The following is a 14,012-nucleotide window of genomic DNA, read 5'->3' on the forward strand; positions in this document are numbered from 1 at the left end:
CACGCCGAGTTTCAGCATTGTAGGATGACCACACAAGTACAGCAACTTGCTAGACATCACCTCGGTGCCATCCGGATCTCGGCGCCCCACTGCAGATGAAGTGCCTCTCAACTATGAAACCACCACGGTGACATCCGGATCTTGGCGCGTTGTGCTGCCTTCGGCCTATTCGCACATCGGTCCGCTACTGACGCCATCTCACAGGCTAATGGGGTGACCCACGCTGAGTTTCAGCATTGTAGGATGACCACAACAACTTGCTAGACATCACCTCGGTGCCATCCGAATCTTGGCATCTCAACGCCTAGTGGTATCTTCCATACAGAAAATATTGTTACGCTGCCTTTGGCCCCATTCGCACATCAGTCCGCAACTTAGACATCACCTCGATGCCATCCGGATCTTGGCATCTCAGCGCCTTGTGGTGTCAGTCAGAAAATATTGTTGCGCTGCCTTTGGCCCCATTCGCACATCAGTCCGCTACTGACACCATCTCACAGGCCAATAGGGCGCCCCACGCCGACTTTTACCATTGTACGATGGCCACACCAGTGGCACAACTTGCTAGACATCACCTCGGTGCCATCCGAATCTTGGCATCTCAACGCCTAGTGGTATCTTCCATACAGAAAATCTTGTTACGCTACCTTTGGCCCCATTCGCACATCGGTCCGCAACTTAGACATCACCTCGGTGCCATCCGGATCTTGGCATCTCAGCGCCTTGTGGTGTATTCTCTTCAGAAAATATTGTTGAGCTGCCTTTGGCCCCATTCGCACATCCGTCCGCAACTTACACATCACCTCGGTGCCATCCGGATCTTGGCATCTCAGCGCCTTGTGGTGTCTTCTACTCCGAAAATATAGTAGAAAATATTGTTGCGCTTCCTTTGGCCCCATTCACACATCAGTCCGCTACTGACACCATCTCACAGGCCAACGGGGCGCCCCACGCCGACTTTCAGAATTGTAGGATGGCCACACCAGTGCGGCAACTTACTAGACACCACCTCGGTGCCATCCGGATCTTGGCGCGTTGTGCTGCCTTCGGCCTATTCGCACATCGGTCCGCTACTGACGCAAACTCACAGGCCAACGGGGCGCCCCACGCCGACTTTCAGCATTGTTGGATGGCCACACCAGTGCGACAACTTACTAGACACCACCTCGGTGCCATCCGGATCTTGGCGCGTTGTGCTGCCTTCGGCCTATTCGCACATCGGTCCGCTACTGACGCAAACTCACAGGCCAACGGGGCGCCCCACGCCGACTTTCAGCATTGTAGGATGGCCACACCAGTGCTGCAACTTGCTGGACACCACCTCGGTGCCATCCAGATCTTGGCGCGTTGTGTTGCCTTCGGCCTATTTGCACATCGGTCCGCTACTGACGCCGCCTCACGTGCCAACGTATTTTCTCCTAATTTTACACCCTATGCCGTATAACAGGTCATGTGACTTGTTTATAAAACTTTTCATTGGTTCATTTTACTTTTGGTTTCCTAATGATGGAAGGCTTGATCATGTGACCTAAAAACAACACTTTTCATAGGATGAAAACTTTTTTTTTTCCCCAAACGATGAAAGCCCCACCTTGTTTCTGGATGTTTCAGACTGAAGCTGGCGTCAGCATGAAAGCACCACCATCTCGTAGCTCAGTCGTGGTCATTCCGCGAGCAATCATGGCAGCCGCTCCCCACCAGAAGCCTGCAGGAGTCGGAGCCCCCAAAACTTTTGATGAATTCTCAAGGCGGAGGGGACGCTTTCGAGAATGAGGTCCAAGACCTAGCAGACAAGCGTCCGATTTCCAAGGTGTCCCAGGGCCATTTCAGTGGACCAGGCCCAAAAAGGAAACAGCCTGCCGCCATTTTGAGAGTCCTGTGACAGCCGCCTATCGCTGCACCGCAAGAGTGGGCGCAACTCAGCTGAATTGCGGCTTTTGACACAGTGGACCAAAAACGGACGGAATGGCAACTGAAACGGTAAAGGGGCGCCCCACTACAACAGATGACACTCCACCTGGAGAGGCCCGTTCACGCCGCCTCCCCCGGGGCGCTCCACGCCGTTATTCGGAGCAGCATTGTAGGATACCAAAACCAGTGCGGCAACTTACTGGACATCACCTTGGTGCCATCGTTCTGCTGCCTTGGAACTATTCGCGCAACAGTTTGCTACTGATGACCCACCCCCCGCGACGCCCCATGCCGTTATTTGCTGGGTGGCAACTTACTAGACATCACTTTCGTGTCATCTAGATTTCAACGCGTTCTGCTGCCTTGGAACTATTCGCACAACAGTTTGCTACTGATGACCCACCCCCCGCGACGCCCCACGCCGGAAATCTGGACGTTGTGCTGCGTTGGGACTATTCGCACAGCCGACCGCTACTTCGTTGTTTTTCCCTAAAAATGTTTATATGTTATTACTATTTTTGTTTTCTTGTATATATTTATAAATTATTAAAGTTTTATAATCTTACTACTTTGTCGGAGTGCTATATATTTTTAATGTGACACATAATTGTAAAAACTTTGATGTACAAAGAGTCATCCCTGGAATCTTCCGCTTCAGGCTCGGTCCCCTCCCCAATCACAATACAGGATGGTTTTCAGATAATAGCAACGCTTCTGCTGTGACGAATCTCATCGAGTGTGGGCCTTGATCTACTATAACTCCTTTGAAGAGGGGTGATTCTTTACAGCTGTGGCCATAAACTACATCTGCAGGGCTAGCTGATACCCTAGGACCAGCCTGGACAATCGGACACAGAGGAAAAGGAGTGTCAGAGGGTGCGGTAGTGAATAGGGCGAAAGGGAGGTGTCGGGCGGGCACAGGGTGTGATTCTCAGGGAACAGCAGCGCAGATGGGGGAGGTTTATTACCCATGCATAAGACAGAGAGCGGGGGTGACCACTGCCTGGGGGAGATGTTTGCGAGGGTGGGGAGCCATGCTAAGGATCGACAGCGTGCACAGAGTGGGTCTGGTCAAGGCATCTAAAATGGCTGCCGTGCACGACAAAAGTGTGGCATTTGAAAAAAGACAAGATGGCGCAGACAATGTTTTTCAACACTTCCTGATTTCCTTCGAATCGAACGTTAACAGACGTTGGGGCATATTACCAAAGTTAAGCGATATTTATCCCTAACGATGCTTAGCAACGATTTTTTTACCGTCAGAAATTATCGCAGATAAACCTTGCTATTATCAAGGTTTATCGGAAATACGATAAAAAACGACCGCAATGCATTAATATCGCTGAAAACTCAGCGATATTCATGCATTACCGAGCTAATGCTCTTAGCCATGTTATCCACCTCCCATTGGATAACATGGCTAAGAACTGCTCAGGGCAGGTGGTAGCTTTTAGAGATATTCGCCCTTATCTCGAATATTTCCAAAAGTTGATAATAGGAGATAGCGATGTTAGCGACTGTTTCCAGTCGCTAACATCTTGGCATGCCCACTTTGCATGTCATTAGTGATAAATATCACTCACATGCAAAGTGGGGCCCAAGATGGTCGCTATCTTCTACTAGCCGTCGCTAACTGGTGTTAGCAACAGCTAGGTAATACACATATAATTTTATCTCCGCGAAGCGGAGCGCTGTTACAGATATATATCTTGTTTCTGAACGTTAATTTCTCAAAATGCACTGAAGCACATATATTGAGACCTAGCAAAGGCACATCGGGCTACCAGTCCCTACAATTTTGCCAAGTTTCGTGCAAATCCATTCAGCTGTTCGATCCTACCGAGAGACAAGATGGCGGCCGCTACGGACTGTTTGGAATGTTTACAGACACCGGAGAGCCAATCAGCTTCGCTTCGCAAAGCTCCGTAACGCGAAAAGTACGCGAAGCGGTGCGCTGTTACAGATATATACCTTTTTTTGAACGTTAATTTCTCAAAATCCACTGGAGCACATATATTGAGATCTAGCAAAGGCACATCGGGCTACCAGTCCCTACAATTTTGCCAAGTTTCGTGCAAATCCATTCACCTGTTCGATTATTATTATTTTTATTTTTTTTTGCCCCGCGGGGCCCTTTTAAAACCTCCACATCAAACCTAGGGGGTGAGCGACAATGTACTATGCCCCCTTATGGTCATTTGCCCCTTCGCTTCGGCCTCCTCTTGTCTCTCGATCCTACCGAGAGACAAGATGGCGGCCGCTACGGACTGTTTGGAATGTTGACAGACGCCGGAGAACCAATCAGCTTCGCTTCACAAAGCTCCGTTGCGCGAAAAGTCCGCGAACCAGTGCGCTGCCCGGTCCGCTGTTACAGATATATATCTTTTTTTAAACGTTAATTTCTCAAAATCCACTGGAGCACATATATTGAGACCTACAAAAGGCACATCGGGCTACCAGTCCCTACAATTTTGCCAAGTTTCGTGCAAATCCATTCAGCCGTTCGGGCTAAAAGTGAGGCCAACCGCCCTATGGAAAACTCAATGTTAAAAACACGTTTTGGGACCCCCCCTTTTTTCTCGGCCCCCCCTTGACGAACCCCCCCCAAATTTTCAAGGGCTGCTCAGAAACAAAATGTGCCATTTTCCTGAAAATTTCAGCCAATTCCGTCCACAAACGCCAAAGTTATTAGACATAGAATTTTCAAAAAACCCATAGAGAAAAAATCCTAACTATATATACCTACTGGCGACCGCCAGTAGGTAATATATATACCTATATATATATTTATATATATATTACCTACTGGCGGTCGCCAGTAGGTATATATAGTTAGGATTTTTTCTCTATGGGTTTTTTGAAAATTCTATGTCTAATAACTTTGGCGTTTGTGGACGGAATCGGCTGAAATTTTCAGGAAAATGGCACATTTTGTTTCTGAGCAGCCCTTGAAAATTTGGGGGGGGTTCGTCCAGTGGGGGCCGAGAAAAAAGGGGGGTCTCAAAACGTGTTTTTAACATTGAGTTTTCCATAGGGCGGTTGGCCTCACTTTTAGCCCGAACGGCTGAATGGATTTGCACGAAACTTGGCAAAATTGTAGGGACTGGTAGCCCGATGTGCCTTTTGTAGGTCTCAATATATGTGCTCCAGTGGATTTTGAGAAATTAACGTTTAAAAAAAGATATATATCTGTAACAGCGGACCGGTTAGCGCTCTGGTTCGCGGACTTTTCGCGCAACGGAGCTTTGTGAAGCGAAGCTGATTGGTTCTCCGGCGTCTGTCAACATTCCAAACAGTCCGTAGCGGCCGCCATCTTGTCTCTCGGTAGGATCGAGAGACAAGAGGAGGTCAAAACAAAGGGGGAAATAACTATAAGGGGGCATAGTAGATCCTCGCTGACCCCCTAGGTTTGATGTGGAGGTTTTAAAAGGGCCCCGCGGGGCAAAAAAAAAACAAAATAATAATAATCGAACGGCTGAATGGATTTGCACGAAACTTGGCAAAATATTAGGGACTGGTAGCCCGATGTGCCTTTGCTAGGTCTCAATATATGTGCTCCAGTGGATTTTGAGAAATTAACGTTGAAAAAAAGATATATATCTGTAACAGCGCTCCGCTTCGCGTACTTTTCGCGTTACGGAGCTTTGCGAAGCTGATTGGTTCTCCGGCGTCTGTCAACATTCCAAACAGTCCGTAGCGGCCGCCATCTTGTCCCTCGGTAGGATTGAGAGACAAGAGGAGGCCAAAGCGAAGGGGGAAATGACCATAAGGGGGCATAGTAGATCCTTCCTGACCTCTTAGGTTTGATGTACCATTTTGCCAAGTTTGGTGTAATTCCGTTCAGCCATTCAGGCTGTAGACGTATGTAAATGTCCTATGGAAAATTGCATGGGGAAAACACATTTGAAAGTGTTGAAATTTAGAACCAATTAAAATGTTACTTTGGTTTTGTATTTGTGTGTGATGAAAGTTAATTGGTTATGTATATATGTCAAATGAGAGGAAACCACAGCCATTTTGTGATACTACTGTCTGAGGTACATTTGTGAGGAATTTTTGGTGGTGAATTTCTGGTGTTTGATTTACACAGTACTAACACTTCTGCTACTTTTAAAAAGGTGAGTTGTTAATTTGTAAGGGGAACTATGTTGTACACTTGAAGATAATTTGAAAAATGTTTTCTGTTATTTATTTGCAGTCCTTCTGTTATACTAAATACTTGATGAAGTTAGTTTTATATTATGTATTACTAAAAACGATAAATGAAAGTGATTATTTTTTTCTGCAATTTACAGCAAGCAATTTCAAAATAAAATGGCTCACAATGAAGAGACCGTGGCAATTTCTTTTGAATTGTCCACTACATTGATTGAAATTGAGAGCACCAATAATGAAATATTGTCACAAGGAGGACATGACTTGTATGATTCCATTAGATTGATTGAAATGGACAGCACCAAGAATGAAATATTGTCACAAGGAGATGACTTGAATGATTCCACTACATTGATTGAAATTGAGAGCACCAATAATGAAATATTGTCACAAGGAGGAGATGGCTTGTATGATTCCATTAGATTGATTGAAATGGACAGCACCAATAATGAAATATTGTCACAAGGAGGAGATGACTTGAATGATTCCACTACATTGATTGAAATTGAGAGCACCAATAATGAAATATTGTCACGAGGAGATGACTTGAATGATTCCACTACATTGATTGAAATGGACAGCACCAATAATGAAATATTGTCAGAAGGAGGAGATGACTTGAATGATTTTTTTGATCAATCTCTTGATGGCGAATTTATCGAGTGTTTGGAGACCATAGAGTTACAAGAATCATCATTGCAGACTTTTAATGAGGAGATTCCAGATGAGATGATTGAAGAGGAAATTACTGATGAGGACATGTTACTAGTTGTTTCAAATTTAGAAAATTCTGAAGAATAAATTTATATTTAGAAATCAAAAATTGTTTGAGACATTATTTATTTTTATTTTTAATTTATGAGGTTGTAGCGAAGTGATTGTAGTATAAAATGAGACTTATAGTATAGAGTGCAACATTTTTATGTTACATGGTAAGTTTACTCATATTTACTTCCCTTCTGCCACTATATTATCTCCAATGTGTATTTGACATGTCTTCTTCATCTCCGGCCTCCTTTCTCTCACTGTGTGTCCCACTTGTGGGACACCCCCGCGCCGCACGGCCACCAGCTGCTGTGTGTGCCCCTGCCCGCCCTCTGCCTCGCTACTGCCTCGTTTTGCCGGCTGCCGGCTGCCCCCGCAGTAGGGTTGTTTTGACGAACATTTGTGCCTGCTTCTCTCCTTAAAAACTCCGTGCATCTCGTTTTTTCTTCCTTATTTGCCTGTTTTGTCTAACAGTTGTGCTTGTATAGTTTTCTCCGTGTTCCTGGTTTCTTTCCCCCCCATACCCCTTGTTTTGTTGCAGATTTGTGCCTGTTTGTTCTTCCTTCGTGTTTTCCGCCGCCCTCCACCCTCCCTTCCCGCCACCGCCGCTTGGCCCCGCCCCTTTCTTCTCTTCTGTATCCCTCCCCGCTCCCGCCTCCCAGCTGCCCCGCCCACCCGCGCACTTGGCCTTAAATGGCGACCGTGCGACGCAGGTGAGTGTGACCCACTTGTGGGACACCCCCGCGCCGCACGGCCACCAGCTGCTGTGTGTGCCCCTGCCCGCCCTCTGCCTCGCTACTGCCTCGTTTTGCCGGCTGCCGGCTGCCCCCGCAGTAGGGTTGTTTTGACGAACATTTGTGCCTGCTTCTCTCCTTAAAAACTCCGTGCATCTCGTTTTTTCTTCCTTATTTGCCTGTTTTGTCTAACAGTTGTGCTTGTATAGTTTTCTCCGTGTTCCTGGTTTCTTTCCCCCCCATACCCCTTGTTTTGTTGCAGATTTGTGCCTGTTTGTTCTTCCTTCGTGTTTTCCGCCGCCCTCCACCCTCCCTTCCCGCCACCGCCGCTTGGCCCCGCCCCTTTCTTCTCTTCTGTATCCCTCCCCGCTCCCGCCTCCCAGCTGCCCCGCCCACCCGCGCACTTCGCCTTAAATGGCGACCGTGCGAACGCGCAGCGGTCACGCGCAGCGGGCGCGCCGATTGTGCGCCGAAGGCGCGCCGAAGGTAAGCCCGTCTGCGCCCGTCCGCGCCTGGACCGCGCCCAGGGCCAGGACCCCTGGCCCCCACCGACGGAAGCCGAGCCGACGAACCTACAGCGCCGCCGACCTCAACGCACTCAACACCGGCCGCATCCCGGGATGTCACCGAGCCGCCCCGAGGCACACCCACGGACCCTTCAGCTGCCTCGCCTGCAAATTCACCTGCATCCGGACCTTCCCTGCACCCGCCAAGCCGAACTCCAGCAGCACCCACCTCAAGTGCATCCTGCTCAACACCCGCTCCGTCCACAGACACGCCGTAGAACTCTGGAACCTGCTCGACACCACCGCCCCCGACGTTGCCTTCATCACCGAGACCTGGATGAACGCCTCCTCAGCCCCAGACATCGCCATCGCCATCCCAGAGGGCTACAAGATCACCCGGAGGGACCGCGACAACCAGACCGGAGGAGGCATCGCCATCATCCACAGAGACACCATCCGCATCACGACCAACACCGACGACACCCTCACCACCGCTGAACACCTGCACTTCCAGATCCACACCAACCCAAAGACCACCCTCAGAGGCACCCTGATCTACCGACCCCCGGGACCGCGCACACGATTCAGCGAGGACATCGCCGACTTCGTCAGCCCGCACGCTCTCCCCTCCGCCGACTACATCCTCCTGGGGGACCTCAACTTCCACCTGGAGAACAACAACGACCGCAACACCATCACCCTGCTCGACAACCTCGACAACCTCGGACTCAAGCAACTAGTGACCACCCCCACCCACCTCGCCGGACACACACTCGACGCCGTCTTCTCATCCAGCAAAGACGTCACCTTCAGCCACGCAACAGGACTCCACTGGACGGACCACAGCTGCGTCCACTTCACCTTCAGAAGAACGACGATCCACCACCTCCAGCAACAGGTTGCTCGAAGAAGCTGGAACAAGATCACAGCCGACCAGCTCACCGCCTCCCTGAGCCAGCACCCGCCCGCCAACTCCAGCCAGGCCGCCGACAACCTCACGAAGTGGATCAGCAACTGCGCGGACGAACTCGCCCCTCTGAGGACCCCGCCCAGCAGATCCTGCAGCAGAAAAACACCATGGTTCACCGACGAACTCAAGTGCTCCAAGAAGAACTGTCGAGCCCTCGAGAAAGCCTGGAGAAGGGAACCAACGACGGACAACATGGCCACCCTCAAGCTCGCCACCCGGAGACACCACCAACTGATCCGCGCCACCAAGAAAAATGCATACAAGGACCGGCTGGACAACAACGCACACAACTGCAAGGAACTCTTCAACATCGTGAAAGAGCTCTCCAACCCCAACGCCGGAAACAACGACATCACCCCGTCGCAAGACCTCTGCAACTCCCTCGCGTCCTACTTCCACAACAAGATCACGGACATACACAACAGCTTCAACAACCAACCAACGCAAGCCACAACCGCAACGACGCCACCATCCACCACCCTCCGCACCTGGACCCCGATCAGCACCGAAGACACCATCCGCACCATGAACTCCATCCATTCCGGATCTCCGACTGACCCCTGCCCTCACCACGTCTTCAACAAGGCCGACGCTGTCCTCGCACCCCACCTGCGGGACATCATCAACACCTCCTTCGACTCCGCCACCTTCCCCGAGAGCTGGAAGCACGCCGAACTCAGCGCTCTCCTCAAGAAACCCACAGCAGACCCCACCGACCTCAAGAACTACCGTCCCATCTCGCTCCTCCCGTTCCCGGCCAAAGTCATCGAGAAGACCGTCAACAAACAGCTGGCCGCCTTCCTCGAGACGAATGGATCCCTCGACCCCTCACAGTCCGGCTTCCGTGCGAACCACAGCACCGAGACCGCCCTCATCGCCGCCACCGACGACCTTCGAACTCTGATGGACAACGGAGAAACAGCGGCCCTCATCCTCCTGGACCTCTCCGCGGCTTTCGACACTGTCTGCCACCGCACCCTAGTACAGCGCCTCAGCAACATCGGAATCCAGGAGAAGGCACTGGAATGGATCACCTCCTTCCTCGACGGAAGAACACAAAGAGTCCGCCTACCACCGTACAAGTCAGAGGCCACCGAAGTCATCTGCGGCGTACCCCAAGGATCCTCGCTGAGCCCAACCCTCTTCAACGTCTACATGAGCCCCCTCGCGGCCATCGCACGCCAACACAACCTGAACATCATCTCCTACGCCGACGACACCCAGCTGATCCTCTCCCTGACCAACGACCCCGCCACCGCCAGAGCCAACCTGCACGAAGGGATGAGAGACGTAGCCGAATGGATGACGACCAGCCGCCTGAAACTGAACTCAGACAAGACGGAGGTCCTCATCCTGGGCTCCACGCCCTCCGCCTGGGACGACTCCTGGTGGCCCCCCGCCCTGGGCACCGCACCCAAACCGACGGACCACGCACGCAACCTGGGATTCATCCTGGACTCCTCCCTCTCCATGACCAGACAAGTCAACGCCGTCTCCTCGTCATGCTTCAACATCCTGCGCATGCTACGTAAGATCTTCCGGTGGATCCCCACCGAGACGAGGAAGACGGTCACCCAAGCCCTCGTCACCAGCCGACTGGACTACGGCAACGCCCTCTACGCCGGAACCACTGCCAAACTCCAGAAGAGACTCCAGCGGATCCAGAACGCCTCGGCGAGACTCATCCTCGACATCCCCCGACGCAGCCACATCTCCGGACACCTGAGAGATCTGCACTGGCTCCCGGTCAACAAGAGAATCACCTTCCGGCTCCTCACCCACGCGCACAAAGCCCTACACGACCAAGGCCCGAGCTACCTCAACAACCGGATCAACTTCTACACTCCCAAGCGCCTCCTCAGATCAACCAACCACGCCCTCGCCGCCGTCCCCCGCATCCGAAGAGCGACAACAGGAGGAAGATCCTTCTCCTACCTGGCCGCCAAGACCTGGAACTCACTTCCGACCAATCTGCGCCTGACCCAAGACCACTTCTCCTTCAGGAAGAAGCTCAAGACCTGGCTGTTCGAGCAGTAGCGGCACCCCCCCCCCCTCCCAGCGCCTTGAGACCCTACGGGTGAGTAGTGCGCTTTACAAATGACCTGATTGATTGATTGATTGTGTCTCCGATGCATCTTATCGCTGGTATTTTGTGTAATTACAGAAGAGAGTAAAATAAAATAGTTCGGAACGTGAAAAGGGGGCAAAGTAGAGTACTCCTCACCCCCTAGGCCTTTTTAGGCGGTCCCAAAAGGATCAGTTTCTGCTTTCCTGAGAGATTATGGTATGAGTTCCATATACCACAATAACTTGCATTACAACATGCAAGATATCTATCTCCTATTACCAACTTTTGGAGATATTCGCGCTAAGCGCGAATATCTCCAAAAAGTAACACCTGCCCTGAGCAGTTCTTAGCCATGTTATCCAATGGGAGGTGGATAACATGGCTAAGAGTATTAGCTCGGTAATGCATGAATATCGCTGAGTTTTTAGCGATATTCATGCATTGCGGCCGTTTATTATCGCATTTGCGATAAACCTTGATAATAGTAAGGTTTATCTTCGATAATTTCTGACGATGCTTAGTGGTAAAAAATTGGTTGGTAAGCATCGTTAGCGATAAATATCGCTTAACTTTGGTAATATGCCCCAACGTCTGTTAACGTTCGATTCGAAGGAAATGAGGAAGTGTTGAAAAACATTGTCTGCGCCATCTTGCCTTTTTTGAAATGCCACACTTTTGTCGTGCACGGCAGCCATTTTAGATGTCTTGACCAGACCCACTCTCTGCACGCTGTCGATTCGTAGCATGGCTCCTCACCCTCGTAAGCATCTCCCCCAGGCACTGGTCACCACCGCTCTCTGTCTTATGCATGGGCAATAAACCTTCCCCCATCTGCGCTGCTCTTCCCTGAGAATCACACTCTGTGCCCGCCCGACACCTCCCTTTCGCCCTATTCACTACCGCACCCTCTGACACTCCTCTTCCTCTGTGTCCGAATGTCCAGGCCGGTCCTAGGCTATCAGCTAGCCCTGCAGATGTAGTTTATGGCCCCAGCTGTAAAGAATCACCCCTCTTCAAAGGAGTTATAGTAGATCAAGGCCCACACCCGATGTGATCCGTCACAGCACACGCGTTCCTACTATCTGAAAACCATCCTGTATTGTGATTGGGGAGGGGACCGAGCCTGAAGCGGAAGATTCCAGGAATGACTCTTTGTACATCAAAGTTTTTACAATTATGTGTCACATTAAAAATATATAGCACTCCAACAAAGTAGTAGGAATATAAAACTTTAATAACATATAAATATATACAACAAAACAAAAACAGTAAAAACATTTAAACAACGAAGAGACCGTGGCAATTTCTTTTTAATTATCCAATAGATTTATTGAAATTGACAGCACCAATAATGAAATATTCTTGTCAGTAGCGGTCTGTTGTGCGAATAGTTCCAAGGCAGCAGAACGCGCTGAAATCTAGATGGCACGAAAGTGATGTCTAGTAAGTTGCCGCCCAGCAAAAAACGGCGTGGGGCGCCGCGGGGGTGAGTGAGTCCAGTAGGCACCACAGCTATTCTTACCGGCATTGCAGAATTACTGCTGGGGACAATGCTTGTGCTGTAGCAGGGTCACAGCAGAAACAAAAAGGATTCTGTTGAAGATGTTGTTGGTTTCAATTTGAAAACAGTTCTGGTGTCAACTGCTATGCTAATGTAGTGGTTAATGTTTTGTTTTCTCTAGAAAATGTAAAAGAGGGGGAGGCAGTCCAAAGTTCCGTTAAAAGGGCAAAGGAAAGGATCGGTGGTTTGAACTATCAGTCAAAAAGGGGAGGGGGTGCAATAATTTTTCCTACCGGGTCACACTGTGCTTTCACCGGAAGTGAGGTCTGCAGGATTGTAGTAATTCAAAGTGAGGCTGGCGCCAGCATGGGAGCGCCGACGTCCCGCGGATACAGTTTCGTCACTCCACGGGCGATCATGGCAGTCATTCCCCATCGGGGGTCGGAGACTCCCGCGGCTCCTCTAGAATCTTCAAGGTCGTGGAGGACTACGGTGGTGGAGTCAACCAGTGACCGGGCCATTTCTTTATGTTGGGCCCGCTCTTGCCAGGTCGACAGCCATTTTGAGAGTTCGGCAGCTACCGGCGATCGCGGGGTCACATGAGCGGACGGGCTCCACCCTGCCGGGCGAGACGTTGCAGCATGGCCACAGTGGAAGAACCGTTATCTAGGTCGTTCCGAAACTGTGCAGCACTGTAGTTGTTAGGATGCCACCGCCTGGAGCGCTGAGGGTGCAGCTGGGAAGCCTCCACCTGGGGAGGCGGGAGAGGCCTGTTCGCACCGTCTCTCCCTCCCAGTGCACCCCACGGCATCTCGCTTGAGATTTGTTATGGCCGGACCAGGCGATGAGGACGAGGGGGGGGTCGGAGGCATGTGCAAGACATCCCCCTCCAGTGTTGTCGCAGCCATTATAAAAGAAAGAAGTGTCCCGTCCGTCTTCGGGCCGGGCTTCCGGTGGATGTCGGCCGGACGCCCCTGGCTCTGGCCCCATGAACGGGTTTCTTGGTTTATCGGCTGCAGCCGGATCCCGTCGGCCTCGGCCCCCCGACCGTTGGTGGTCGGACCGGAAGAGCATGTGGCGGGACTACCTGCAACTCTCAAGGGCCACCGCGGCCGGACTGGGAGAGAGAGGGGAGGGTCGAGGAGACATCCCCCCCCCCTGCAACTGTTCAGCGTTGTAAAGGCAATCCCCTGGCCGGGTCCCGCTGGTCTCGGCCTCTCCTCCGGCTACACCCTACGTTAGGATCTCCTGGCCGAGGCGTGGCAGCAGGACCTGCCTTATATGGGCTGCTCCCGGCTGGGCGTAGCCGGAACCCTGCCCCACCTTGGAAGTTTCCAGAGTGGGGGTGGATGTTCTACTGACTTGCATTTTCCCTAGTCTATCGATTTTTTTGGCGTGGCAG

This window comes from Lissotriton helveticus, chromosome 6 (genome assembly GCF_964261635.1).
Source record: "Lissotriton helveticus chromosome 6, aLisHel1.1, whole genome shotgun sequence".
Classification (NCBI taxonomy): domain Eukaryota; kingdom Metazoa; phylum Chordata; class Amphibia; order Caudata; family Salamandridae; genus Lissotriton; species Lissotriton helveticus.